The sequence below is a fragment of the Macaca nemestrina genome, chromosome 7, assembly GCF_043159975.1.
Source record: "Macaca nemestrina isolate mMacNem1 chromosome 7, mMacNem.hap1, whole genome shotgun sequence".
Taxonomy (NCBI): Eukaryota; Metazoa; Chordata; class Mammalia; order Primates; family Cercopithecidae; genus Macaca; species Macaca nemestrina.
In genome coordinates, this window is record NC_092131.1 from 10,313,119 (window position 1) to 10,340,770 (window position 27,652).

General features: G+C 41.1%; 1 long non-coding RNA gene across 2 annotated transcripts; it reads right to left on the reverse strand.

Moving 5' to 3' along the window:
- Positions 1-2,527: 2,527 nt before the first annotated feature.
- Positions 2,528-27,227, reverse strand: LOC105467444 (uncharacterized). 2 transcript variants are annotated; one of them, XR_011625566.1, is made up of 7 exons: positions 17,589-27,227; positions 15,581-15,696; positions 14,381-14,528; positions 13,505-13,564; positions 13,194-13,229; positions 6,522-6,683; positions 2,528-3,491 (listed from the first exon to the last, which is right to left on the reverse strand). It is a non-coding gene; the product is annotated as an uncharacterized lncRNA (long non-coding RNA). The 2 variants fall into 2 exon arrangements; XR_011625565.1 differs by lacking the exon at positions 13,194-13,229.
- Between the last annotated feature and the right edge of the window lie 425 nt (positions 27,228-27,652).

A 27,652-nucleotide genomic window follows, 5' to 3' on the forward strand; every position in this document is an offset into this window, starting at 1 on the left:
ACTGGCCAACCAAAGGCACAGCAGACCTCGAGGAGACTCTTCATATCATGTGGCATGACATGCCCTCTGGACAGACAGGAGCTCTGAGGCCCAGATCAGGAAACAGCTGCTAGTTCAGACACAGCCATGGCAGGATCTATGTCTCCTGACTTCTAGACTGGGACCCCATAACTGGCCTCCTCTTGGGTTATAAGAAACACTGATACTAAGCAACTAATGTTTCCAAATTTCTAGGGCATTTTCTTATTTACTATCTAGTGGCTTTCTAGGAGCTATAAATATGGAAATTGCACTCAGGATTCTGTCCTGTTCCCTCTTACTCTCCGACTCAGGACCTCTTCATGTAGTTCATGGCTTGAACTACAGACTTTAGACTGGAAGCTTCTAAATCCATTTCTTTAGCTCAGATCTTCATGCCTTTGTGTCCCAAGAACTGCTGGGTGTCTCCACCGGGATATGATATGAGAATTTCGAATTCAACGTTTCCTTACAGGGAGCTAGTTTCTCCCTCCACTGACTCTAAACAAGCCTAAAAATAAAACAATTGCAAATGGTAGTAACAAACGTAGACAAACGTAGTGCTTCAAAGAAAGGAACCAGGATGCTAAAAAATGAGGCTTCATTCTCAGATAAGAGTAAAGAGAAAGGACCTCTTTTTTTTTTTTTTAAACGGAGTCTCATGCTGTTGCCCAGGCTGGAGTGAAGTGGCGTGGTCTCGGCTCACTGCAACCTCCACCTCCCAGGTTCAAGCAATTCTCCTGCCTCAGCCTCCCAAATAGTTGAGACTACAGGTGTGTGCCACAATGCCCAGCTAATTTTTGTATTTTTAGTAGAGACGGGGTTTCACCATGTTGGCCAGGATAGTCTCGGTCTCTTGACCTCATGATCCACCCGCCTTGGCCTCCCAAAGTGCTGGGATTACAGGGTGAGCCACCGCGCCTGGCCGAGAAAGAACCTCTTAAACTGGAAGGCGTTTAAATTGAGATCTGCAAGATGAGAAGAAATTAACCAGCTGAAGAGGAACCACCAAGCAGAGGGAACAGCATGTGCTGAGGCTGTGGAGTGGGAAAGAGCTTGGTGTGTTGGAGAAAAGAGAGGGCCACATGCTTTCTGAGAAGGAGAGGGGTGCTCCTGGGAAGACGTGGCAGGAGACCAATCGCACAGGGGATTTGGGAGTTGAGATATTATTTTAAACACAGTGACAAGCATTAAAGGAAGTGGATGTTGACAGTAAGCAAGTGTCAGAGCTACGATGGATACTGGAAACTTGTGTTTCCAGCCTTCTTCCCTGCACAAAGAGGTCTGAATTCCTCTGGACTTTTCCCAGCTGCTGGTCTTTTTCTGCCTCTGTGATCATCGTTTTTCCTCTTATCCTTCATGCTGCTCCTTGCCTTCTCGGAATTCCCTCCACTATCCTATTGTTTCAACAGCCCTGCACTGTTATGGGCTGAATTTCATTTCTTCAAAATGAAGAGTTGAAGAGAAAATGAAGAGTTGAAGAGTTGAAGCCCTAACTCCGGTACCTCAGACAGTGACCATATTTGGAAATAGGGTTTTTAAACGGCTAAAATGAAGTTAGCAGGGTGGGCCCTAATCCAATAGGAATCCTTATAAGAAAAAGAAATTTGCACATAGAAGAATCACTAGAGATGCGCACACACAGCCTTAGTAGACTACAACAATGCCACCTCCCCCTCCCTTTCCTAAAGGGCCACTTCACTCACTCACGGATGCCTGGTTGCCCCTGAAATATGAGCTTGCATTCTGTGGCCTTTGCCTGGCAAAAGGTGGCATCGTGGAGGCAGGCTTCTCCAACCTTCTCTGGGTCGGTGCCCTGTTTGAGAAGGTTTTATTGCAAGTTCCTCAGCATGGACTTAATTGCTTATCGGCATTGCAGCGTGGGACTTCAGCGTCAACTAGAAAATGCATATCTTGGGAAACAAATCCACCCTGGTCGACACAGATGGCAGGGAGAGGGGCTGATCTTATTTGCAAGAATATTTGATTCCCAGCATCAATGCTCAAGTGGGGCATTTTCAGGAATATAAAAAATAGATCAAGAGGGTTTTTTTTTTGAGTCAGGGGAAAGGATGAGACTGGCAAAACATTGAAAGTTTCATTTATACATAGTTTAAAATGTTTGTAAATATTTAACGGAAACACCAAGCAATAAACTCAAATTATTGCCGAGTGCTGAAAAGAACTAGCGGGTAATTTATCAACGAGTACGGAGGGATGGATACTGTATTTTACCAGGGCACACACATTCTGACATACTAATGGGGATTGTGTCAGTTAAATGTTGACATGTACCGAATCATGGCCCAGTCTAAATGCCTTAGTCATGGCAGGGGGTTAAAAAAGAGAATATTTGAGAATAATGTGAATTAAAAAGGCGAGTTAGTTTAAATTTCTGTTTGGTACGCCCCCAGGCCTACAAGTCCAATGGGAATACATTCTAGCTAGGGCTTGATGAATGGCCTTAATGAAGTTGGACAACTTGGAATACATGCATAAAATGATTTTAAATATTGATACGATGTCATTGTGTGTCTGAAGATATTGAAATGTTCATTCTCCCAGCAAGACAGGTTCCATCTAATTTATTAAAGGTGGAAATGATTATTTACATTTGAAAATGGAATGTGTGCCCAGATAGAAGCCAGGGCAATAAAATAATTATTGCATTTAGGGAAACAGATATAGTCCATCTTCTGGAAAGGGAAAAGTCAAAACAGTTCTTTGTGCAAATACCTTGGCGTTTGTGGTGGCTGTTAAGAAAACAATGGTAATTTCCTTTAAGGCGATCGTTTCAGGTTCTTATGGTATGGATGCATGTAGACCTTTTAAGAACAGTTAATGAGGTTTAATCTGCTTATGTGGAGGAGAAGGTATGATGGAAAGGCTTCTGGCATGCAACGGGAGCCACCCCACTTTCCCCCGATGTGTCTATTAGGACATTTCTCTGACACTGCCTGGCGTCTGCAACCTGCTACGTTGCTCACTGATGGAAGGCAGAGGCCTGGCGTGGTAGTGGAAAGCTGAGCTCTGTTGTGATATGAGAGTTTCTACGGAGAATGCCTCCGGGCAGCTGTCTGCCTCGTGTGTTCGACATTAGGGCTGTGTAGCAAGCCAGAGTGGAGGTGTATTAAAGCTAGCAGGCAGTGCAGAGTCAGCTGGAGGTTCAGAAGTGCTAACTAGGCCGAAGGACCAAGGGCAGACTCAGGTATAAAAATAAAATCACCGCAAGCCTGTTTCGTTTCCTGCCTATGCATCTTGTCTTGGAGAGCTAATTGCACCTTGCTAAACGTGAGGTTTTTGCTCGTGGAAAGCGGCGTAAGTGCTGTACTCACTATTCCATTATTTCCTATTAATCTTCCATCATTTTCACTACAGATGCATATGGATGACAGGCAGGACTTACTGAAGCACTAGTAGCCTCCTTCGTCACTGTACCCATTGCCGCTGGCAAATACCAAACTGCCCAGGACCTGAAAACAACAACAGGAACACAAAAGGGGCTGTGGTTGGGATCAACAGATAGACGTCATGGCAAGCCATTCATTCATTCATTCCACGTTTCCTGAGCACCTGCTACCCTCTCAAACGGCTGTGTGACCCTGGGCCAGTTACTTAACTTCTCTCCACCCCCGTTTTCGCATCCGAACATGGGAAGAGTGACAGCAACCGTATCGTAAGAATAATGTGAGGATTTGATAAGTTTGTGTATTTAAAGCCCCTAGAACAGTATCTAGTTTATGGTAAATGCCTAATAAACGTTGGTGCTATCGTCGACCCTGTTATTATTAGAGACTGTCTTGGGCACTGAAGTAGATAGATAAGGAAAATAAAGCCTCTGTCCTCAAGAAGTTAATGGTCATGTAAATAAAAATAAAACACCCTTTGGTGTGATCATCATTATTACTATTAATTGAGCATTGATTATCAGGCATCATGCCAGAGCTCTATATATGCTTTGGCACTTGCCCTTGTCAGGCCGCCTTTGAGTTAGAAATTATTATCTCCCTTTGCAGACAAGGTAATTGAGCCTCACAGAAGCCAAGTAACTAAACCTGCAACAAACAGCAGAACCAAAAACCTAGTTATTTCTTCCCCTCTGTGCCTCATTGGATCTCAGAAACTAGGAGAGAGGGTATAACGTGCCCAAGGTCCCTGCTAGCCCTGGCGGAACTGGTGCCAGGGGTTGTCCCTGCCCCCACATGTTCGCTGGCACACTGTGCTCTCTTCTTTGGGTCCTGTGGCTTGAGGGTCATTGTGGGCATCCTTGGGAACCAGGAAAAGAGGCAAGCAGTGATGGATTTTTCTTCCTAAATAGAGTCTGGGGGCCTGCACTCTCTTCCCGGTATAATTAGGACAGCATACATTTTAATCACGTTGGCAAGTTCAACAGGACAGGGCTTCCAGCTTATGGTCTTATGTCCTAACAAAAAACTCACTTTCACAAAATGCATGACAGAGACCAATGTCTTTCTTGCATCTTGAGCTCTCTTGACCTAGACATACAGACCACAGAATGCAAATTGCATTGACTGTGGCCATTTCTCCTTCCCATACTGGCCATGGCCAGGCTAGGCTCCTGCTTCTCAACTGTGATTACCTTAAAACAAAAAGTTTTCAAAAGCAACTCATTGCAGTATTAAAAAATTATTGCAGTAGAAAGTGCAGTGAATTAATAATAATTATTATTATAAAATAGATGATTAAACATCTCTGATGAGGCAGGCTTTGCATACAGCAACTCATTTAACCCTCACACAAGCATGAAGCATGCATGTGCACACACATGAAAAATGATCACCAACTTTATAGATGAGGAAACTGAGCTTCACATGTGTCTGAGGTTACTCAGTTCTGCCATAGTGAATGTGGGTTCTAATCCAGTCTGTCTAAATCCAGAGCCTGGGCCCAAAGAACTTCACTTTCTAAGATTCAGGGCCTTCAGACATGAGTTCCTGTACTGCTACCAAGTGATAGGATAATTAGAGTGAGTTGCCTCTTCTCTTGACCCCAGTTCACCCACTATATAATTAGGAAGTTGATCAATATGTTGCTTAGTCTGTGCCTCCATGTAGCTGGCACACACTATGAATTGGTATACTGAAGTAAAATGGCTGAGGTTGATCTTGAAAGCCAGACAGTACTGAGTTCCAACCATACGACCTTAGACAAGTCATGTCTCATCTTTAAACCTAGTTAACTCCTCAAGGTAACAGGGGCAATATGATGGCCTGGTTGCCTGTTTCATACAGTTGGGGTAAAAAGCAAATGAGATAACGCTTAATGCTTTGTGACAATGCTGAGTGCAATAAGTCCTCCATGAAGAGATGCTATTATAATTAAAATAGTGATTAGGACTGGGTGCTCAAAAATATTTCTGAAATAATCATTGAATGCAAGTAGAGTCTGCACTTCAATTTATTGTTTGCTTAAGTAATTAAGCATTTATATCTTCCTCAAAAAAAGGAGTTGACCTGCTACTAGATGAAAAGCATTTTATACTTACTTTAATTATATCTACAATATTTATCTTCAATGTTAATTGTGTGATTCATAGTGTTGTGCTACTCAGTAAAATACAAAAGTACTTCTTCTTTTCAACAAGTGAAAACAACATCTCATATTTACAACAAAAAATTCTTTTCTGGTACCTTTTTTGATTTTGCAAGCAGAGACACATACCAATTAGGCCATATATTCATGGCCTAATTTCCAAAACTCCAGAAAATGACAAAAAAAAGTAAAAATAAAAAATAGAGAAGAAATAGGGGGAGAAGGAAAAGAACGTTTTTTTTAAAGAGGGCTGTGGGCTATGTTTGTCTCAGATACGCAAAAAACCATGCATCCTTCTCTAAGCCAACATGAGAATTGGTCCCTAAGGGGGAGAGAAAGAAGGAGATCAAAGACAACATTCTGGAGAGCTTCTGGTCATAGTTGGTGGTGAAGACTGTCTTCACCAGCTACCACTTATTGACCGTACTTGAATACATTTGGAGGATCCAACCTCTTTCTTTAATCTGGAAGCAACCTTTCATAGGCTCCTTCCTCCGGTCATCATCTACTGAGCCTATTTTATGTCACACACTGTGCTTGGGCTGTCTGAGACAAGATAAGCACAAGAGAGGATAAGACACAATGAAGAAGAAGGCATCAAGTTACTTACATGAGAAATATGGGGAGGAGAGGCTGTGCCCCCACTAGCCTTCAATAAATCCTTGACTCACTACAGTTTTCTACTACATGAAAAATGGAGCCAATAGCATCTGTCTTATGAGACTGCTGAGAGGTCAATCAGAACCCATACATAAAGGTATTCGAACCTAACAGATGTGCAAAAAAGTTATTTCTCATTTTCCCATTCACCTTGCATGCATGATTTTTTACCTTTAAACTACTCATCACTTTTTCTCTTGTATTCCAGTTTATTTAATGGGTTCCTTTCTTGTCATTTAGACTAGACTGGGCTTTTTGAGGACCATGTGGTAGTCATTAGAGCTGCTTACCACATATTGCCAGCTCTCCACTTTCCCAGCATGTTGCAGGATTGCACTTCCTCACTTATTTGGCTTAGACTGGGCCTGAGTGATCAGTTCTAACTTTTAGGATGAGTGGAAGTCATGCATGTTTCTTTCAATTGCTAGGGTCAGGTCCCCCAGAACTCCTCCCTGTGAAGACAAGAAATTGAGACAATGGTGGTTACTTCCTCAACCCAGATCCCACAGTGAGAAGATATGAAGCCAACCCACCTAATAACAACATAAAGTCGACCTTTGGCTTTATGAGTGAATGAGATTTAGGGGTGTTTGTTACAACAGCATAACCTACTTCATCCTGACTAATAGAGACAACAACATATTAATCATGTCATGGAGTCCAGCTCAGGCCATGTACAAAGTTGTAATAAAGAGTACCTAACTGGCTGAGGACCAAGCAGGAATGTGCATAATTAAAACCTCAGAATTTAGAACATGGGTTTAATAAACTTCCAAATGCCAAAATATCAATGTTAAAGAAAGTTTAAACCAGATAAAAGATGATGATCCTGCTGTGTTCTAGATGCTGTGCTGAGTGTTGGGGACACAATGAGGAAGAAGACATCATCCTTTAGGGAGGAAAGTCAAATTTTAAGAAAAGTCAGAATGGCAAGAATGGCAGAGTAATCACCAGGAACATGTAAGGCAATGGAGGAAAATACAGTCAGAGGTTAAGAAGACAAAATTCATATCAATGCAGTATTGAATCTGTTCATGCCAGACTGGCTGTCACTGCCATGTGTGAATGTTCTGAGCAGGGGGATAATCATCCCAGCCAAGGGACAGTTTGCTGAAAGGTTATAATGACAATATTCTCCTTAATGCATCTGAATAATGCCACTGGTCGGTCCCTCAGAGGTGTGTGCTTTTAAATTATGTTTCCAGTATTAGGACAGAAGTTAAGTCAGGGATCATGCTCTCAGACTGACACTCTGGTTACCAAAGGCATGACCATACTAATTTCTATTTGTATAGCTTACAGAGAAGGGTTCCATATTTACACTTACCTAAGCCTCACACACAGCCCTGAAGAAATAATGAATTGGAGTCCAGGGGAGGAGATTGACTTGCTGGTAAAGAACTTGGGCTCTAGAATCAGAATTCCTGGATTCAACCCCTGGTCTCCTCTCCTACTGACTGTTTGACACTTGGCTAGTGACTTGAACTTTAAGTGCCTCTGTTTCTTCATATGTAAAATGGCAATACTAATAGTAACTAAGAGAGATGCTATGAGGACGTAATAAGTTCCTGCATGGAAAACACTTAGACAATATTAGGCACGTGGTTAAAGGCTTGAAAGGTATGAGCTGCTAGTATTGTGGTTGCTGTCATTGTGCTTATGGTTATTATTAAATCATTAATTCTTAAGGTCATTCAGGTGGTAAGCAGAAGAGAGAGGACTCTGACTACATTGTGTTCTGGTGGATTCTGAGAAACCAGAGTAAGAGACACAGGTTGTGGCCATCGTTACCTAGCAATTGAGGACATGCACAGGTAGAATAAAACCTACATTCTCTAGCCTCCAGGCCACCATGTGGAACCATGAGTTGCTGACCTCTTTCTATGCCAAGGCATCACCATCAAGCCTCACCATGATTAGGCAGCTTAGCAGTGTGGCTTTTACTATAACCAACCGACCTCTTCACTTCCTCAAGCTCACCCAGTCTTAATTAGCCCAAGGAGAGTCATCTGGGTAAGTTGAATATCAAACTTATCAGGAAACTCTTGTACTGATTATAGACCCCAAGAGTGGCCATAGCACCTCGATGTCTGTCAGGGAACTTCATTGATTATATGCAGCAACTGATGAAATAATAAGGGATGGGAAGTTGTTTAGGGTGTTTCTTTTCTTCTCCCTCCCTCTCTCTTTCTCTCTCTCTTTCTCAGTGATTCCAAGTACATTAAAGAAAAACTACCCAGTGTATGTCATACACACCATAACATTACTTCCATACTGTCTGCCAAAGACTAAGAGGCTGACATTTGAAACCAAGAAGCCTCACAGATTGGTGAGAGACTGGGTGAGGATTCCTGAAGAGCAAGTTGTTAATGTTGGGGTGGGGAGGAGATCTGTGCATATCATTTTTGATTTGTAAATTGCTGAAGAATCAAAAGTTTCCTGAGGAAAGTTGGAGACTTTCCCCATCGACTTACCTTATATACCAATTTCCTACTGACATCAAAAAGCAGTTTCATTGATCACTTCCTAGTGATTTGACTGGGAGATTTACACTCAGGGAAAACCATTGATTGTAATGGCAATTCCTATTGACTTAAAGAGGTGTTCAGCTCTGATTGGAATCCCACCAGATGAGCAGGTATCCACTTTCAATCATCTACAAATCAACTTGCAGTCGTCACACACTAAAAAAGCTCCATCTAATCACTTGGCACCAAGTTTCAAACTTTACAAGGAGTCTTTTGATGCCATAGCAGCAATGAGATGCAAGGTCAGGATCTCCTTCTTTCATGGCCCCCTGGCCTGGGATGTTCCCCCACTTTGTCCCCTGGAGAACTCTTAATTCCCCGTCAGGGCTCAGTTCCTGGTAGGCATAGAAGAATCAAAGCCATTTGACAATAGGAGCCAGAAAAGACCAGGGAGTTATCTAAGCATACTAGACCATGACACCCCATTGACTGGCTTTAATTCCATTTATTCTTTCAACAGTGTTCCATTTTTTCCTGCAATACCTACTATATGACAAGCAATGTTTTAGCAGTTGGGGATATACCTGCGAACAAGGCAGTTAGGAAGTACAAGTTTACATACAGTTTATAGACGGACACACACAGCAAAGAAGTAAGCAGATAAATGATGAAGATATTTCAAATGGTGATAAGTGCAATAAAAAATAATCAGATAGCTGCTGTTTTGTGATAGTCTCAAAGAAAAATGAAGAAGAAGAAGAAAAAGAAGCAAATAGCATTATGAGCCAGAGAAGCATGTGGCAATGTTTTAAGCTGGGTCATAGGAAAGTAGAAATTCTGCTGACCTGGATTATTCTATGTGTATCTACATCCTCGTTCTGCCCTTTCTGCCCTGGGTCCCCATTGCTTTGTGCTGAGGAACATCTAAGATATTTTTATATCCATTTTTTTAAAAGATGAATGAGAATGCTGGGGCAAGCAGATTGGTCCAAGAAGAAGGGAATGATGAGCTATGCATGGTGTGAGGTTCCATGTTGCCTTTCCTTTTATCATGAACACAGTTGAATTGACTATGTTCCCTTTCCTTTCCTATTCTCCATTCAAATTGTTTTAAAATTGCCATTTATTTCTCTATAATAAAGATTTTTTTCTTATTATTATGCCAAAGATAACCTTCACCAATAAAAGAAATTTATTAGGCCCCAAATGGCCCATGGTGTTTAGTAGAGATGCTATAGAAAGGGAGTTAATAGACAGGGGTCTTCCCCCAGGGGCCTTTAGAGTCAGGTGCTGTTACACACACTGGACTCTGAGTTAAGAAGCACTACTTCTAGTTCCGGTTGCACAGCCAACAGCACAGTATGGTAAAAGGGGAAGAAAAAAAAAAAACATGAATTTTTGCTTGAGACAAATCTGGATTCAAATCCTGCCCATGTCCCTCACTAGTAGCATTGTGGTATTGGAAACTTTACCTCTCAGACCTTCAATTTTTTCATTTGTCAAGTCAGAAAAATTATTCCCTCGCTGTGAGATCATTGTGAAGACTGGAAATACTGCGTGAAGTGCCTGGCCTAAAACAGACGCTTCATACATCGGAGCTAATATTTGTGTTAACAATTTAGGCAAGTCTTTTCACCTCTTTGTATCCTAATCTCTTCTGAAAACTGGTAGGAGACAGCGTAGTTGAAATAGATAATATCTTTTATGTTTAAAGTTTGCTAGTGTACAGTGACTCAATTTCCTTAGCTTCTTTCAAATCTTATTATCCTCTGCTCCTAACTTTTCTTACTCTCATCTGCACACTGCATTCATAAGCCTACCCATGCATCAGCCCTTTCAGTTAAGGTAATTTGGGGACCCAAAGAGCCAAGTTCTTAATTCATGAACTAGTGTTTAATGAGCATCTTCTGGACTGCAGGTTCTATGAAGGCTTCTCTGGAAATGGAGGTGGGGTGAGTTCACATAAGGGAGCAAGCGTGCTGCTCCAACCTCAGCTCTCCAGAAGCGACATCTCAAATAGGAGAAATAACATCTAGATAATGATTACTATATAGGAGAAAGCACCAAGGGTCACTAATTTCCAGAAGCCTCAGTGTATTGTGGAAGCCTCAGTGTATTTGCTTCTAAAAGGGGAATGAGACTAGATCCTATCTAATAAACTGGAGTTGAAAGTTTAATGAAATTATGTAAGTGAAGACCTGGTACAGTACCAGGCATGCTGCAAGTGTCAGTTGATGGGACATGTGCTGGAACCCCTGTGAAATCTAACCTAGCAGGATATAAGCTCTGAGCTGCTGATTAACACCTCTTCAATCCAAGTCTGTCAGAGAACACCACCAGTGCTGAGAAAAGTAGCACCTGGAAGTTAGGGGAGACACATTCTGAATGTTATCACCTCAATACCTGGTTCTCACTGTACCTTAAATAGGAAAACTTTGCATTACGTTTTGAGAGCCACTACTTCTCGCTTTTACTTAGGCCAATGCAAATTGATCTTCTGTTGGTCACTACTGAAAGCCCTAAATATCATAGAAATATTGTCCTTCTTCTAATCTCAGATATTGAGCCCAGCTTCCTCTCATGAATTTATTCCCCAAACTGAGAAGGTGATGATCAATGAGAAATTTGAGCTCTGATCATGTACTTTGGAGGTAGGGCTGCTTCATGACTTACGGGGGCCAGAGACATTTTTGCCTTTGTCCTTCCTTGACAAATACACTTGTTACTATTATATTTATACTTTTCTTTTGACTATCAAAGAAATTAAAAAACATTTTTGTGGTCCCCAAAAGTACTATGGACCTCTTGCATCGTCCTCTCATACCCAATGAGGCAAGAGCTCTAGTTGGAGTTTCCGCATGGCCCATCTCAAAAGGACTGAGTTCATGGAAGCCCAACCATTTTGAGCCTCTTTCTCTGCTGTCATTCATTTGTCTGATTGCTGCTCTTTCATGAGTACATATCTCTGAGTTTTATACCTGAGATCATTTTCCAACCTGGATGCAAGAACCAGCAGAAGATGACCATACACCCATTTCTGCTGCTACCAATTGGTGTGATCCTCAGTCCTGCCAAAACCCCTTCTCTTTTAAATCCTTACTCTTTTCATCTGTGAAATGAAGGGAATGAGTGATGTCTAACATCTTTTTCCCTGCTAAATGTCTTAAATTTTACCTTTCTTTAACTCTCCTATTTTCATCTCATACAATTCCTTTAGCCCAATATATGAGTCCCCTTCTCCACCCCCTACATGAACAAACTTGTCTATATCTTCCTTTAAAATGTGCAAATAACCAGAGCATAAGCTAAAAAGCAGAAAAAAGAAGGAAAGAAGAAAAATGCAGAAAACAGTAGCTTTAAAACTGGGATCCTTTCAGTATTTGCAGTCTAACCTTCCTTGCACAACGTCTGCCTTGTTGATCATACTAGGATTGTGATTCCCCTGGGCAAGCAAGCTATCTGCAATTTCCAAAGTGCCTTCTAAATAATCAGTAATCAAGAAATGCCAAGTAATCATGATCTCCCATGTACTTACTGAGGGTCACTCTGAAACTGGGCGTTGGAGCCTCCTGTCTGAAAGTGCCACAGCTCCTTGCTTCAATGTTGAAATTGATGTGTCGGGGTTACCATGGAAGCCCGCCCCCTGTACATTACCATTATTATTATTTTGTGTTTCCCTAATACTTTCATTGAAAGATAATCATGTTATGAATATTAACTTTTATAGGCTGCATTTGTAACTGCTTACGTGTAAAGAAGCAGCACTTTCTGAAATCAAAATGACACTAACAATTTAGTCAATTTACTTTTTCCCATCTCTGTGTTTACAGTTGTGTTATTTTGTTACTGCACGATCTGAATTTTGATATAGTCATTCTGGTAATGAGCCTTTCTGTTCTTCATATTTAAAGATTCATTTGTCACATAGAACAGAATTGGTTTAAATACATTCATTTAATAAATATGTGCTGAGTACCTACTAGGTGCCAGATCCCATGTGGGACAGACAGATGCTGCTTTTAACAGCTACACAGAGGATAGTGAGGAAGACAAACATGTAAATCACAAATCCACAAATTAAAAATGATGTGATATATGTAGAAATGGAAACATGCAGAGAGCATTTGGGTACTTCAAGTGGGGAGACCTAATCAATTCTTTGATTCAAGGAGTATTTTCTGAGTTTTTAAGTTTGAGGAAAGTGGCGCTAGAAAGGGAAAAAAATGAATGAATATATAATCTGTATGGTGTTTATCAAGATGCAGAAAACCTTCACACCCATTAGAATGGCTATTACAAAAACACACACATACACACACACACACACACCCTCACACAGGCACACACAAATTACAAAAGAAAAAAAAAAAAAAAAACAGGAAATGACCAGGTGTTGGCAAGAATGTGGAGAAATTGGAACTCTCTTGCATTGCTGGTGAAAACGTAAAATCTGTGCAATGTGGTAGTCCCTCAGAAAATTAAGCATAGAATTACCATATAATCCAGCAATTCCACTTCTGGGTATATCATCTGTGAAAATTGAAAGCAGGGACTCAAACAGATATCAGCACACCTATGTTCATAGCAGAATTATTCACAATAGACAAACGGTGGGAGCAACCTAAGAGTCCCTCAATAAAGGAATGGATTAAAAGTGTGGTAGATCAATACACAATAAAATATTGCTCAGCCTTGAATGAAAAGGAAATTCTGGTACATGCTACAACATGGATGAATGTTGAGGACATTATTCTAAGTGAAATAAGTCAGTCACAAAAGGGCAAATACTGTATAATCCCACTTACCTGAGGCCTACAGGGAGTCAAACTCTTAGAGACAGAAAGCAGAATGGTGGTTTTCTTGAGCTGGGGAGAGGCAGAATTGGAATTTAGTGTTTAATGGATGGGTATAAAGTTCTGTTTGGGATGATGAAAAAGTTCCAGGGATGGATGGTGGTGATGGTGGCACAACTGCAATGTACTTAACGTCACTGAAGTGTGCACTTCAAAATGGTGAATTTTATGTTATGTGTATTTTACCACAACGATAATAAAAATATGAGGTGCAGAGATCCACACCACCCTTCTCTAACTCTGAATTGTGTGAGGCTGGGTATCCAAGGACAGTCCAACTCCCCACTCGTTTTCTACAATGTTGTCTTCCTGGGAACCGCCGCTGTTTGTATGTCAGCTTTATTTGTAAATACAATTAAAAACCCAGCCACAAAACACCATCATCCAAGGGGTAAATGTTCTCGGGCTCTGAAACTGAGTACTGTCATTCCCATTAACGGTAATGAGAGTCCCATGGCTAAACCTCTGCGCATCATGCTCAAAATTTACCCCCTAGAGTTTGCAGATGGAAATTTAAAAAAAGATTATCTTATGTACAAACAGAAAACAGAAAATAAAGCCAGAAATGGCATTCTGACCACGGAGATGCAACGGGGGCGAATAACAGGCAATCTGGTGAGGGTTGTTTCAGAGAGAGACCTAAAGAGGGCTTATGCTGAACAGAGTGTCCAGTCCTGGTCTCCAGAGTTCTTGCACATTTCAGAGCAATTGGGGTTACCAGTGGCCCAAGGTCAGGCACTTGAGTTCTGATTCTGATTATCAAAACCTATTTTTTAACATAAAATATCTTCTGGAGATGAATGAAAAAAAACATAGATCTATACTTACTGTGCCATCTAAAAGTCCTGAAATGTTCATTTCAAGTGAATTTCTAATCGAGGTTTTTAAGAGTCCTGGTGCATTCTCATAATTAAAGACTTTAAGTTTTTAATTCCTTCTCTCCACTTTGAATTTTCCCTGGAGCCTTTGTCATGTTCTATGTTGTGAAGAAAAGTAATCAAATTAACATAAGGGGCTTTATTGGAAGTCAGTTTCTCTCTCTCTCTCTCTCTCTCTGTCTGTCTGTCTGTCTTTCTGTGTATTTCTCTCATCTCTATCTCTGTTCCTATCTCTGTCTTTTCTCCATAACACTTTACAGACCCTCCTCCTGACTCTTCCCCATACTGCTTCATTTTCCAACTTCTACCTGCAAAAATATACCGGCTTCCTTTGCATCCTTGTCAACATTTGGGTTGACAAAAATGGCTTCCATTCCGTATGGTCCACACTTTTAGTGCCTCTAATGCCTGACTAGGTACAACTCTGTGACTTACTCAAACTCTCCAAAAGAGAGTCTGATGGGCCATCACCTTGCTGATGCATGAGGTACTTTCTAGTCAAATTCTCTCCACTTTCTTAAGCAAGTTGTGGCCAGGATTTGGGGGAAGGAGAAAAATTGTATGGCCTGCTCCCTACACATGCGGAACCAAGAGCTGGAGCAATGCCCTGAGAAGGGCACAGGAGCACAATAGGTCAACCAACCAACCAACCAACCAACCAAAATGTCTAGAGTTGAGTTAGAGTGGCAGTTTACAAAGAGTGGTCTATGACAAGGATGCTCCCAGGGTGTCTACAAGATCAAAACTATTCTCATAGAAATAGTGAGACATTGCTTGCCTCTTTTCACTCAATTGGCATTTGTGCCCATGGCGCAAAAGGTGAACTGACAAACCAGCTTTTTTTTTCCCCTGAGAATCAGTCCACATTTTATTTTATAGTATATTCATATAAGTTCCTGCATTTCCAAGGTAACCAGGTCACATTCAGGTTATGACTGCTGGTAACAAAATCGTACAGTTACCCTGGCTTCAAAAACAGCATAGGGCAGCAGGGCACAGTGGCTCACACCTTGAGAGGCCGATCTCAGCACTTTGAGAGGCCGAGGTGGACAGATCACATGGTCAGGAGATCGAGACCATCCTGGCCAACATGGAGAAACCCCGTCTCTACTAAAAATACAAAAAATTAGCCAGGTATGGTGGCACGCACCTGTAGTCCCAGCTACTCAGGAGGCTGAGGCAGGAGAATTGCTTGAACCCGGGGGGTGGTGGCTACAGTGATCCGAGATCGTACTACTGCACTCCAGCATGGGCGACAGCACAAGACTATCTCAAAAAAAAAAAAAAAAAAAAAAAAAAAAAAAAAAAAAAAAAAAAAAAAAAAACAAGATAGAGGGATGCACGTTAATACTTCTTTCCCTTTGATACTGCAGAAGACAATATAGCACAAAATAAAATTTCTACAATCGCATGCCTTTTACAATCCAGTGTGAAGGCATATTATTTACGTTAAAATTAGACCATATGGAACATGAGAATAAAAAGAGTTTGAAAGCTCTCTAAAATTTCCCCCAGTGCCATCTTTTTAGCAGGAACCAAGGCCGTGGCACAGACTCTTCTAGTAGTCCCTGCATTACTCACTGCCACACACCTGAATTTAAAAAGCCAAGGCCACTTTCACTTAACAATGCTCTTGATGGAGCAGTAAAAATTAATTTTATGACATCTAGACCCTTATGGGTACTTCTTTTTGATATTCTGTGCTACAAAATGGGAAGTAAACGTAGCACACTTTTGTTGCACCCCAAAGTATGATGGTGTTGTGAGGAAAACACGTGTGTGCTTGCTTGCTTGCTTACTTGCTTGAGTTGCAAGCTGAACTAGCCACAGTTTTCACACAACATTTTTACTTAAGTGAACAACTGACGGAAAAATAATGGCTATTTGAACTAGAGTGTTTAGCAGACATTTTCTCAAAAATGACTAAAACGAGCCTGTCATTTCGAAGGAAACAACTGACAATATCAGATTTCAAATTAAAATATTTGAATTTTAGAAAATGTCTATCTACCACCGTGAGCCGATGGAGACCCAATACTTACAAACATTTTCTGGTGAGATTGCTGGTAATCACTAATGTGGATTTTAAAATATTTTGTAGTTACGTATATCAACATTTGGAAGATTTGCATAACTCAGTGAACCAATATTTTCCAAAAGACCAATGTATGAGGTTACAGAATCACACATGAGTCTGCCATCAATTTCATTGAAATTCAACATAGATAATAGATTTTAATAGAGAAGTATGAAAAACTCATTGACAGTATTACAGATCTTCTGTTACAACTAACCCTTAAGAAACTACTATTTGCCAAATGTTGGTGTACTATCAAAGATAATTATCCAAAATTATCTGAAAAGACTATTAAACAACTTTTGACTTTTCCAACTATACATATGTAAGAGGCCAGGTTTTCTTCATATCCTTCAACCAAAATAACATTGCAATAGATTGAAGAACGTACAAATTCTGCAATTTACTTGTTTGCTCAATGTTGTTTGATCTATTCACTGCAGAACATGTGGCTCTAGCTTGTATGTTTTCACTGTGCTATAATATTCTCTTGCAACTACCATATCAGTGTGTATTCTTCCATCCTGAGAATGAACATTTAGGTTGTTTCCAATTTTTTTTTTTTTTTTACTGTAATGAACAATGCTGCTGTGAACATTCTTTTTATCTGTCTTATTACATTCATTTTTTCCTTGGTTTTATTCTTAGAAGTAGAATTGCAGATTTATGGGAGGAAGAGATCTTTTAATTCTACTAACACAAGTAACGTCTTATTGAGTTTAAGAGCTTGGCATAAATTAATTTATGTAATTCTTAGAACAACACGTTGGGGCTTATCTTTTAGCCTTTAAAATAAGGATATTTACTGAGGATACGCTATGGAGCAAGCTCAAACTCAGCTTGAAGAAGAAGTTTCAGGGCCAAAGGGACCTCTCTCCCGACTTCTTACTCAGTTATGAGGCTGCTTATTCAATACCTCCACTGGGATGCCTAATGCGGCTGGGCACCTGGCTTACTCCATACCAAATGGGTCAGCTCAGCCTTCCCCCTCCTTAATGATGGCATCTCCATGCTTTTAGCAGTTCCACGGATAATCTGAGAGCACCGCCTCCACCTGACCCAAGACACCACCATCCCTTACCTGAGTCATCACAGTGGCCTCCACGCTGGCTTCCTATTTCAGTCTGTGAACCCTGGAATCACTTTTCAAAGAGAAATGAAGTGTGCCACTCCTGCTGTGAACCTGGCAATGAAGTTCTGAAGGAACTAGAAAAGCATCACTGGAACATCACATTAATAAATGCTGTGGGCCAGGTCCATGGATGAATGCTAAAGTTAATGCGCAAAGCTTTAAGGAGAAATAGGATATTTTCATCATGTCAAAGTTTCTCCTCCCCAATTTTCTAATTAGTGTGGTGGTTTTAACATACGACTACAAATTTCTTGAAACCCCTCCTTTCTTGGATGTGGGCTGGATTTAGCAACTTAATGCCAAAGAATAGAGTATGGAAAACTAAAAATAGGAACTTTACAGTGGAGAAATCTGGCCAACGCCACCTTAACCAAGTAACCAAGATTATATCACCAGTGAGGAGTCATGTGGCTCCCAGGTATCCCCTGACATAGTGGAAAACAAGATCACATCACCTCTGTGGGGTTCTTCCTCAAAATTTACACCCTCAGAGTATCCATGAGAAAACATCAGCCAAACTCAAACTGGGGCACATTCTACACAATACTTGGGTGCTTTTCAAAAGTGTCAAGGTCAAGAAGAGACCAAGAAAGAATCACAGTTTAGAGGACACTGAGGAGACACTGAACAGAAAATCTGGATCCTGAAACAGGAAAAGAAAAAAAAAAAAGATCATTAATGGAAAACTGGGAAAATCCAAATAAAGTATGCAGTTTAGTGCGTAGTATTGTACAAAAGTTGAGTTCTTCGTTTTGATCAGTGGAGCATGGCTATGACAGATGTGAACAGCAGAGAAAGCTGAGTGAAGAGTACAGGGCACACCTGTACACTCTTTGTAACTCTTCTCTAAATCTAAACATTATTTCAGGTAGCAAGTTTAAAAGAAAAAAAAAACACAGTAACGACTTCCCATTTTATTCAGAGGAGAAGTCAAAGAGCTTATCCACAGGGGGCCCATGTGACCTGCCTTTCCTGCTCCAGCCCTGTCCTCAGTGCACCCTGCCTTCCATAGCTGCCTCAACCTCCCTCACACTGGCCACTTCACTGTTCTGGAACCTTCTCTTGCACTCACATTTGGTTCTGCCCCGGATGTTCTCCCTCTGGTATCTCTGTGGCCAACAAACTCACTTCTTTCAAGTCTTTGCTGAAATGTACCCACCTCAATGAAGCCTCACCTGATCATTCCATTTAGATTACAGCTGCCCTCTCTGCAACCACTCCTGACCCTCCTTACTCTCTTTCTCATATCACGCATCACTTTCTAATATCCCTGATTCAGTTCCCCACTTATTATGGCTTTTGTTTATTATACATCTTTAGCTCTATGAATGTGATTTTGCCGTGGTTCATTCTTGCAACTGTGGTGCCTAGAACATGGGACTGAGCCCACTGTTGAGTGAATAAGCTTGCCTGTGTCAACTCTAGCACTTAACTTGACTTATTAATCATCAACGTAGCTGCACCTAGGAGCTCATCAAGTGGTGGAGGGAATAAAGACATGGGCAAAAGACCCCAAATAGTCCCCCAGATCTGGGGCTAAGAGGTGAGTAGAAGCCACTGGCCATCAGCACAAGAATAGCAATGGCTTTCCTTCCTCCACAGAATGTCTTAGTGTGCCTGGAAAGACAGGTGAAAAAGTAAGCCTGCATTTTAGGCAATCTTTAAGCCAAGTTGAAAGTTATGAAAGATTTGGGTAAGCTCCTTTCTAAGCACCTTCAAAATTCCCAGAGGGCTTTTCTTATGTGGTAGGTATTATAATGAAAAAAGACCCAGACATGACAAGAGACACATGGGTAAAGACAGCTATTAAAGCAAGAATGATTGATTTCATAACATTCCAAGGTAGCACTCTTTAACTCCAGATACAGCCACCTCTCAATGTCGGCCTCCCTAATTTGCATAGGTAATTGACAGCTTGTTAACAGCTCATTAAGAACACTGAAAACCATGTGACAACTACAATCGTGTGCATAAATGGGGATAGAATCTGTGACTTGCAGGATGTTGAGAACTCAATCAGATCTCAGATTACAGGTCAGAAAACTAGTGAAAAAACAGGGACATTGACCAACTTTTTTTTTAGAATTTTATTTAACAGTTCTGTGGTCCATCAATTCATAAACACAAACCTGGGCCACGATGATTTTCAGAATTCAGCACTAACGGATGTGACAATATAACTTCCAGTTTAATATATAATAAATACTTACCGGCTGATCATTCTCACTTTCTAAAAACACCCATTAAACTGCTTATGCAGTTTTAAAATTTGTTCTTAGAATTCACCTTTTTCATAAACAGAAGTCATTTAGACATCACAATCTAATATTCTGCAAGTGAGAAAAATGTAAAGTGTAATTTGATTTTAGACTATAAAAAGGAGATAAGTTTCCTGATTTGCACAGTTACTATCCGTAAATTTGGAGGCTGCGTTTTTTTAAAAGAACATTTGAATATAAATAGTGCAAATAATTGTTACATCAGCAAATCTCTTCTCAGCATAGATGCCTATGCAGAAACCTTTGTCTGCAAACTGTCTCTGCTGGATAGAATAAGGAGTTTAAAAGCTGTGTGCAGCCACAGTGGAGATCAGGGAGCTCAGTGCCCTGCCCCAATGTCACCTGTGACTGATGCTGACTCTTATGTTTTCTCTAGCTGCCTGTAGATAGCAGATATGGACTGAGGGTCCAGGAATGCTGTCCCAGGCTCAGTCCTCTGGATTCTGAAACCACCCTCCAGTCGCAGGACAGCCTAGTCTGCCATGCTTCTGGCTAACTTAGCCAAACCCACTCTACACACCTCCTTCTCCCCTGACAGGTACCTTCAACTGAGGAGGACTGATATGGTTGTCTCTGTGTCCTCACTCAAATCTCATGTTCAATTGTAATTCCCAGTGTTAGAGGAAAGGCCTGGTGGGAGGTGATTGAATCATGGGGGCAAACTTCCCCCTTGCTGTTCTCCTGAAAGAGTTCTCATGAGATCTGGTTGTTTGAAAGTGTGTAGCACCTCCTGCTTTGGTCTCTGTCTCTCTCTCTTGCTGACTATGTGAAGACGTGCTTACTTGTTTTTGTCTTCTGCCATGATTGTTAAGTTTCCTGAGGCCTCCCCAGCTATGCTTCCTGTACAGCCTGTGGAACTGTGAGTCAATTAAACCTCTTTTCTTCATAAATTACCCACTCTCAGATAGTTCTTTATAGCAGTGCAAGAACGGACTAATATGAGGACTTTCTGACCTGGTTTGTTTTCCCTCCCTCTGTTCTCTCTGTATGGCTAGTTCCACATCATCCAATCAGGTCCAGCTTAAGGGACTCTGCCAAAACAGTGGAGCCAAATGGGGAGAAAAGAGCACAGAATCAAGATTTAGGAGATCCAGGAGTGCCATCCAGAGCTCCGGCTTCACCTTCGCTAGAAAAGTAGTTCATCCTGACTTAGACGTTTAACTGGAGAAGGTCTCAATTTCTTCACCTACAAAATCAGAGTGATACTACTTAGAGATAGGAGTGTGGGATATGATGAGATTTCTCTTCAAATAACCCAATCAATCTTTTATTCTTTAATTCATAGTACCCTCCCTTTTTTCCCTTTTTTCTCCTTTTTTTCCTTTTTGCCTTTGTTAGATGCCCAGGCACACCACAGTACCAGGTGCTATCAGTACCAGCTCACATTTCTTTCCTTATTTGGAAAGAGGACTAACTTTCTAACTCATTTACAGATATTCCTTCCCCTTTCCTCTCCACTTTCTTTTACGTGCCCACCTTATCTAAAAAAAGATAAAATGTTTAGCCCACCAGGATTAGTTTAGATTGTATGACCCGACCACAGCCAAAGGGGGAAGGGTACAGGGGCAGGACTGGCATCAGGAATAAAGGCTCCTATGACCCTTTGTTCAGGTGTGCTCTCATGGTGACTGGCCAAGGAGGCACCCCTCTGTGCAGAAGTAAAATTGTTTTGCTAAGAATCCTTTGTCCTTAGGATTTGGAGCGTTATTCCTAACAGGAGTAATACTATCTACAGTTGACTCGAACAATGTGGGAGTTAGGAGTTAGAAAAGAAAATCCAAAGAAAGAGGAAATATGCTTACTATTCACTAACTGGGAGTGGTTCATCATAAAGGTCTTCATCCTCATCATCTTGAGAATGAAGCTACATATTGAGTAGATGAGGAGGAGGAAGAAAAGAAGGGACTGGTCTTGCTCCCTCAGGGGTGGCAGAAGTAGAAAAAAGTCCACATATAAGTGAACCATCAAAGTTCAAACTCTTGTTGTTCAAGGGTCAACAGTACTTAGAAATCTTGGTAGTGTTGTTTAATTAAGATAAAGCCATGGTACAAGATAGAATCATGAAAAGATTGAGAAAGATAATTAATTCCAGTCACAAAGGTCTTGGTAGTAAGACAATACCAAAGATGTCAATCAACTGAAGCCAAGTGGCCAAAGATGTCAATCCAATCCAGAGGCTGAACAGAGACATATATCATGGCCTAACAAGAATAGATGAACTGGATAAGGCACAGTCTTCATCTCTGGAGTCTAAACTGAAAAAAGATGATGGTGATGGTGATGGTGATGGTGATGGTGATGGTGATGGTGAGAGCTGAAGCTGAAAGTCCATGGTGTAGTGAGACCTTTGAGACTGCCCACCGAAGGTTTTCTGCAAACAGAAGGTGTGAGGAAGCAGAAACCATGACTAAGTGAAAGACATGGAGGGAGAAGACACAGAGTGGAGGGAGGAGATGAGAAGGCACAGAATAGTGAGTGGAATAGGCAGGGAACCATCAACAGAGGGGCCACTCCCTCCACCTGAGGTTCTGCTGTGCAATTTTAGTCTAGGAGTTGGCAAATTTCTTCCACCAAGGGCCAGAGAGTAAACACTTTAGGCTCTGCAGCCTTATGGTCTCTGTTGCAAGTACTCACCTCTGCTGTTGTAAAGCACTGAAGCAGCCATAGACAATGAACACTTCTGAAACCAATGAGCACACACCTAAAAACTGGAAGATGCCACAAAAGTACATTTCATTTTGTCTCAGGAAACTTGAAGATGTGGCTCCCAGGGCTGTTTTCTCACATAGTGGCAATCACCAGGAGTTGGAGGGAGCCTGATCATGGCACCTGCTCACCAACATTGCCCACCCAGCTCACATGGGCAGCTGAGTTTGGGAACTTGCAAGCATCAGGTACTGCAACCACCACTTTAGAACCAATATCTCTAATCCTTCACCAACTTATAAAGTTAGTATCAGCATGACTATTTCACATAAGAGGAAACTGAGGCTATGGAGTTAAGGTGACTTTTCCAAGATCACACTGTTGATAAGTTGCTGAACAAAGGTAAAATTGCTGGAAACAAAAGCAATGTTTTAGAAAGTTCTGGAAGAATTGTTCTCTTCCCTCCTCTTTCCAGTCCTCTTCCTTCTGATCTGGCCTCCAATTTCTCTCTTTTTGCTGAAACTCTTTAATTTCTTCAGGAAATAACTCCCAATGTGAAAGAAGAATACACATTGCCTTTTTTTCTCTCTCTCTCTAAATGTAATTTTCTTGTCTCAGATGCAACAAATTCCTTTAAGAGTGAAGATAGTGCCTTAGGTTTCCTTTATTCCCCCAGAGAGCTTATCATAGCCAGAGCAAATAATAGATCCTAAATATAATCAATCATGGCGGTGGTGTGGGGAGGGGGTTTTTTAGCTTCAGCGTCTGACTTGAACTTATTACTAATAACATACAATTAGATCCAGGGAACTAACTCCTCAAGCAAGAGATCTGAGAAGAGAACCAAGAGGAGAATGAAGAAAAACAAATTCATGCTACAGCAAAAGGACCCACACAAAAATCCATGCAATCTGCATAGTGGGAAGGATGGAGGAGTTAGAAGACTTGAGCTCAATCCTCAGATCTGCCGGAACACACTCCTGCTACCTGCAGTGTGGTTGGAGCCCCAGCAACCCAAGAATCACCCAGGAACTGGTTAGAATTGATCATTCTGGGCTCCATCCTAGAAGAACAGAATGAGAATCCCTAGAGGTAGGCCCGGAAATTGGTGCTTAATGATCAGTTGGAGTGATTCTTAAACACACTAAAGTTTGAAAATCACTGACTGCATGCAGGTTGCTGTCTCTGGGGGAGCTTTAAAAGGCAGTACTGACTGGGTTGGGGTTGCCAGATTTAGCAAATAAAAATACAGGTTGGCCCAGTTATATTTGATTTTCAGATAAACAACAAATAATTTTTTAGTGTAAGTATGACCCAAACTGTGTATTTTATCTTGCATCCCAATCCCGTTTCTGCCCTCAGGGATTCTCATTTCATTGGTCTGAGTGAGGCCCGGGCTTTGGGATGTTGAAAGCTGGTGTGCAGCCAATGTTGAGAATGGTGGCCTGAGGCAGGCCCCCACCTGCCATATTCCATCCTGAAGGCTTCCCTGCCTCACTGTTTCACCTGGATTCTAGCTCTGGGGTTGGGGAATGGGATGGCAGTGGAGGAAGTCGATTTTCCTAGGTTGCAGCAGGTTGTGGATATTGAAAATAGGCTAGAACAATCAAATAGGAAATCTGCTGTGAAGATATGTCATGATTTCCTTTATTTCACAGCTGTGTACAAATTGCCACCATTTTCTTCAGGAGAGACAACAAAACCCTACCACACAAATACCTAAGAAATCAAAGGTTCTCGATAGCAAGTTACATGGGCCCTTGGGTGGGAGGTGGGGAGTGTTTGGAGGAAGGACGTGGACAATGATACATAACACTGTGATTTGAAATTTACTTGAGCACTTAGGCTAATGAATCAAGTGGGCTTGATTACCCCAGAAATCCAAACTCTCTTGATGTGTTCTCCCTTTCTTGGAGGCTGAGACTATTATTCCCAGTATCTCAGGCTTTTACAGGGAAGTAAAGCAAGGCATGGGTAGGAGAAGCTCAGTAAACAAAAGGGCATTTCCCTCATGGCAGAGTCAGCTGCTTTACACAAGGTCTAGTCTCATGGCTTCTCCAATGGCCAGGACTTGGTGCAAGCTGAAGGTTCTCCTCCCTTGGACATGAACTTGGCTAAACATGTTGTTCCATTCAGCTATATGAAAGAGGTCATTCTCTCTTTGGAAGGAATATTTTCTCCCTTTATCCAATGATCTGTACTTTACAGGACTGTAGAATAAAATTCCAGCCTGGAGCAATCACAAGGTTTCAATCATTGTATTCAGAAGTACTAATGGTACCCACGGACTTTTTAATACAGGGATCTACTTTTTATCTTGGATCAACCTGAAAATTCATCTTCTACTTTTTAATTCTTTGTGTCCTATTTTTTCTAACTCTTCTGCTTAAATCCTTCTACATATATAAAAATACTTATGTTGCCATCCCTTTCCAAGTATTCTGTTAGTTCTACTTCTTGAGGTGTCCATTCTTCAGCTTGCTGTGTCTAACTCCCTATTCAGTGTCTTCTTTCCTGGTGCAATTTCATGATTTTGTATTGAGTTTGTCTTTGAAAGAGCTTTGGTTTGGTTTTGCTCCGTCTTTAAACCTATGAGAATTCCATGTGGCCCAAGTTTGAGAATGTGTTCCTAAAAATATATATATATTTTGCATGTCTTTCTACAGGGACCGTAGACCTGTGTCTAGTGTTTTTGACTTCGATTCTCACATCACAAAGGCAATGTAAGCTTGAACTCTCCCACCTTGCACTACATGAGCTTGTAACTTTGATTTCTCATGAGAGACATTTTTTTCCTACCCAGAAACCAAGCTACAAGACAAGCTTTCTCACTGTTTCTCTTAGTCTATCAGATCTTTTAAAGGTGCATATCTCATGCTGGGGGTTCAGTTCTGGTTCCCACCATATACAGATTCAAAGCGGCATTTCCTGTCTTTATGTAGGCGAGAAATTTCAGACCTAAAGGCCTATAATCAACAGCTCTGAAGGACAATATAGTATCGGCAAACTGAACTTTCATTTCAAGTACCTAAGCATTCCCTTTCTTTGAGTTTATGTGTTCATTTTAAAATTTATACTTCTCTAGTATTTTTGTGTATTTGTATGAGGAAGGTGATGCTTACTGGTTCAGTCTGCCATGTTGCTAAAACCAGAAGCCTGAAAGTTAATCTTGCAACCAAAGAGTCAGAGACAGTGAATTCTTTCCAGTCCACTCAAGAATTGTTGGCAGCAAAACAGGATATGGATAGAGAGTCTAGGTATAGATCAACACAATGTAAAGAGCTGTGGTTGTGATTTTGCAGAGATGTTCAAAAGCTACTCAGACAGAGTAAAGCATGGAGCAGACAATTCCAACATGGTACTGGCATTTTGTAATTATAATCAATTATTCATTATAATCAATCAATAGCTATTTCTGCTTAACAAACTATCTCAAAACTTTTGGCTTAAAATAGCAATCATACCTTATGATTTTGTGGTCAGGAATTTGGATAAGGCTCAGCTGGGTGGTCCTTCTGCCCCACATGATGCCAAGAATGGTGTTCTGCTGGTGAAGGGCTAGACTGAAGAATCTAAGAATGCTTTATTCATATGCATGATACACTATCTGGTTGGGTAAGCTGGGATTGTTGACCAGAACAATAACATGTGGCTTCTCTAGCATGGTGGGAAGATTCAGACTTCATACGTGGCTCAGGCCTTTAACAGAAAGTTTCCAAAGACAGGAAGTGGACACTGTCAGATTTTAAGTTCTCAGCATCTTTTCTGCCCTATTTTTCTCATTGAAGTAGTCACAGAATCCATAGGAGGGGTCTTTTGGCAGGTGATGTACCTAAGAATTTGGGGTTATCTTTCACCTGCCACGGTAAGGCAGAGAGCATGAGCTCTGAAGCCAGCAGGAGCATGGAAAATGTTAAGCCTTTCTAAGCTCCTTCTTACTTTCTGACTCCAAGATAGTTTCTGAGCTTTTGTTTTCCTCATCTGAAAAAGGGAAATATTAATATGGAATCAGATTGAAATGTTTCAGCTACATTAAATAAAATAATGGTAACCTAAAAGTGAACGTGATGAATTTGAACAGAGAATTTGAAGAAGGCAATCTTTTTTACGGATATTTGAGGAGGAAAGTGCTTAAATTCTGAATTAAAGATTGAGGTCATTTTGCTCTTTGGAATAAGGAACTTGCTGCAAGAAAAAAATGCTTATCCAATGATAGACTAATGTACAGCGTATTAAAAATAAAACAAAAGTGCTACTGTGAAGAGAACCTGCAGATCACTGATGAAAAAGAAAGAAACATCTGGACCATCTGGGTTGAACCACAACAGAGATGATCCCCTTAGATGGTAACTTTTAGTGAAATGGTCTTAAAAGTGAATGTCAGACTCCCACTGCATTTTATTTAGACTTTGAAATTTATCGGCCGGGCACGGTGGTTCATGCCTATAATCCCAGCACTTTGAGAGGCCAAAGTGGGTGGATCGCCTGAGGTCGGGAGTTCAAGACTAGCCTGGCCAACATGGTGAAACCCCATCTCTACTAAAAATACAAAAATTAGCTGGGCATGGTGGCAGGTCCCTGTAATCCCAGCTACTAGGGAGGCTGAGGCATGAGAACTGCTTGAACCCAGGAGGCAGAGGTTACAGTGAGGAGAGATCACACCACTGAATTCCAGCCTGGGTGACAAGAGAAAAACTCTGTCAAAAAATATATATATATTTTTTTAAATATTGCATATATATATTATATATATTATATATATAATTACACTTAAATTAAGTGAACAATAAATTATAAATAGAGCCCATCCCAGGGTTTCAGTCACTAGCACCTGATTGCTTTATGATGCTCAGTATAGCACATATCGATAAAGCCCTTCCAGCATCACCTGCTGCAATGTAAGCTTTCTGTTCATTTTAACACTGGCCATGCTGCTGTAGGGAGGGTTATTATTCAGCCTTGGAGATGCTAAGGGTCACACATCCACCTGTGAAGGCTTTATTTGGACCCAGGACAGATTCTCACCCATGGGCATCCTGTTCACACTTCACCAGGCTGGGCTAATTCCACCCACCTTCTCTCTGCCCT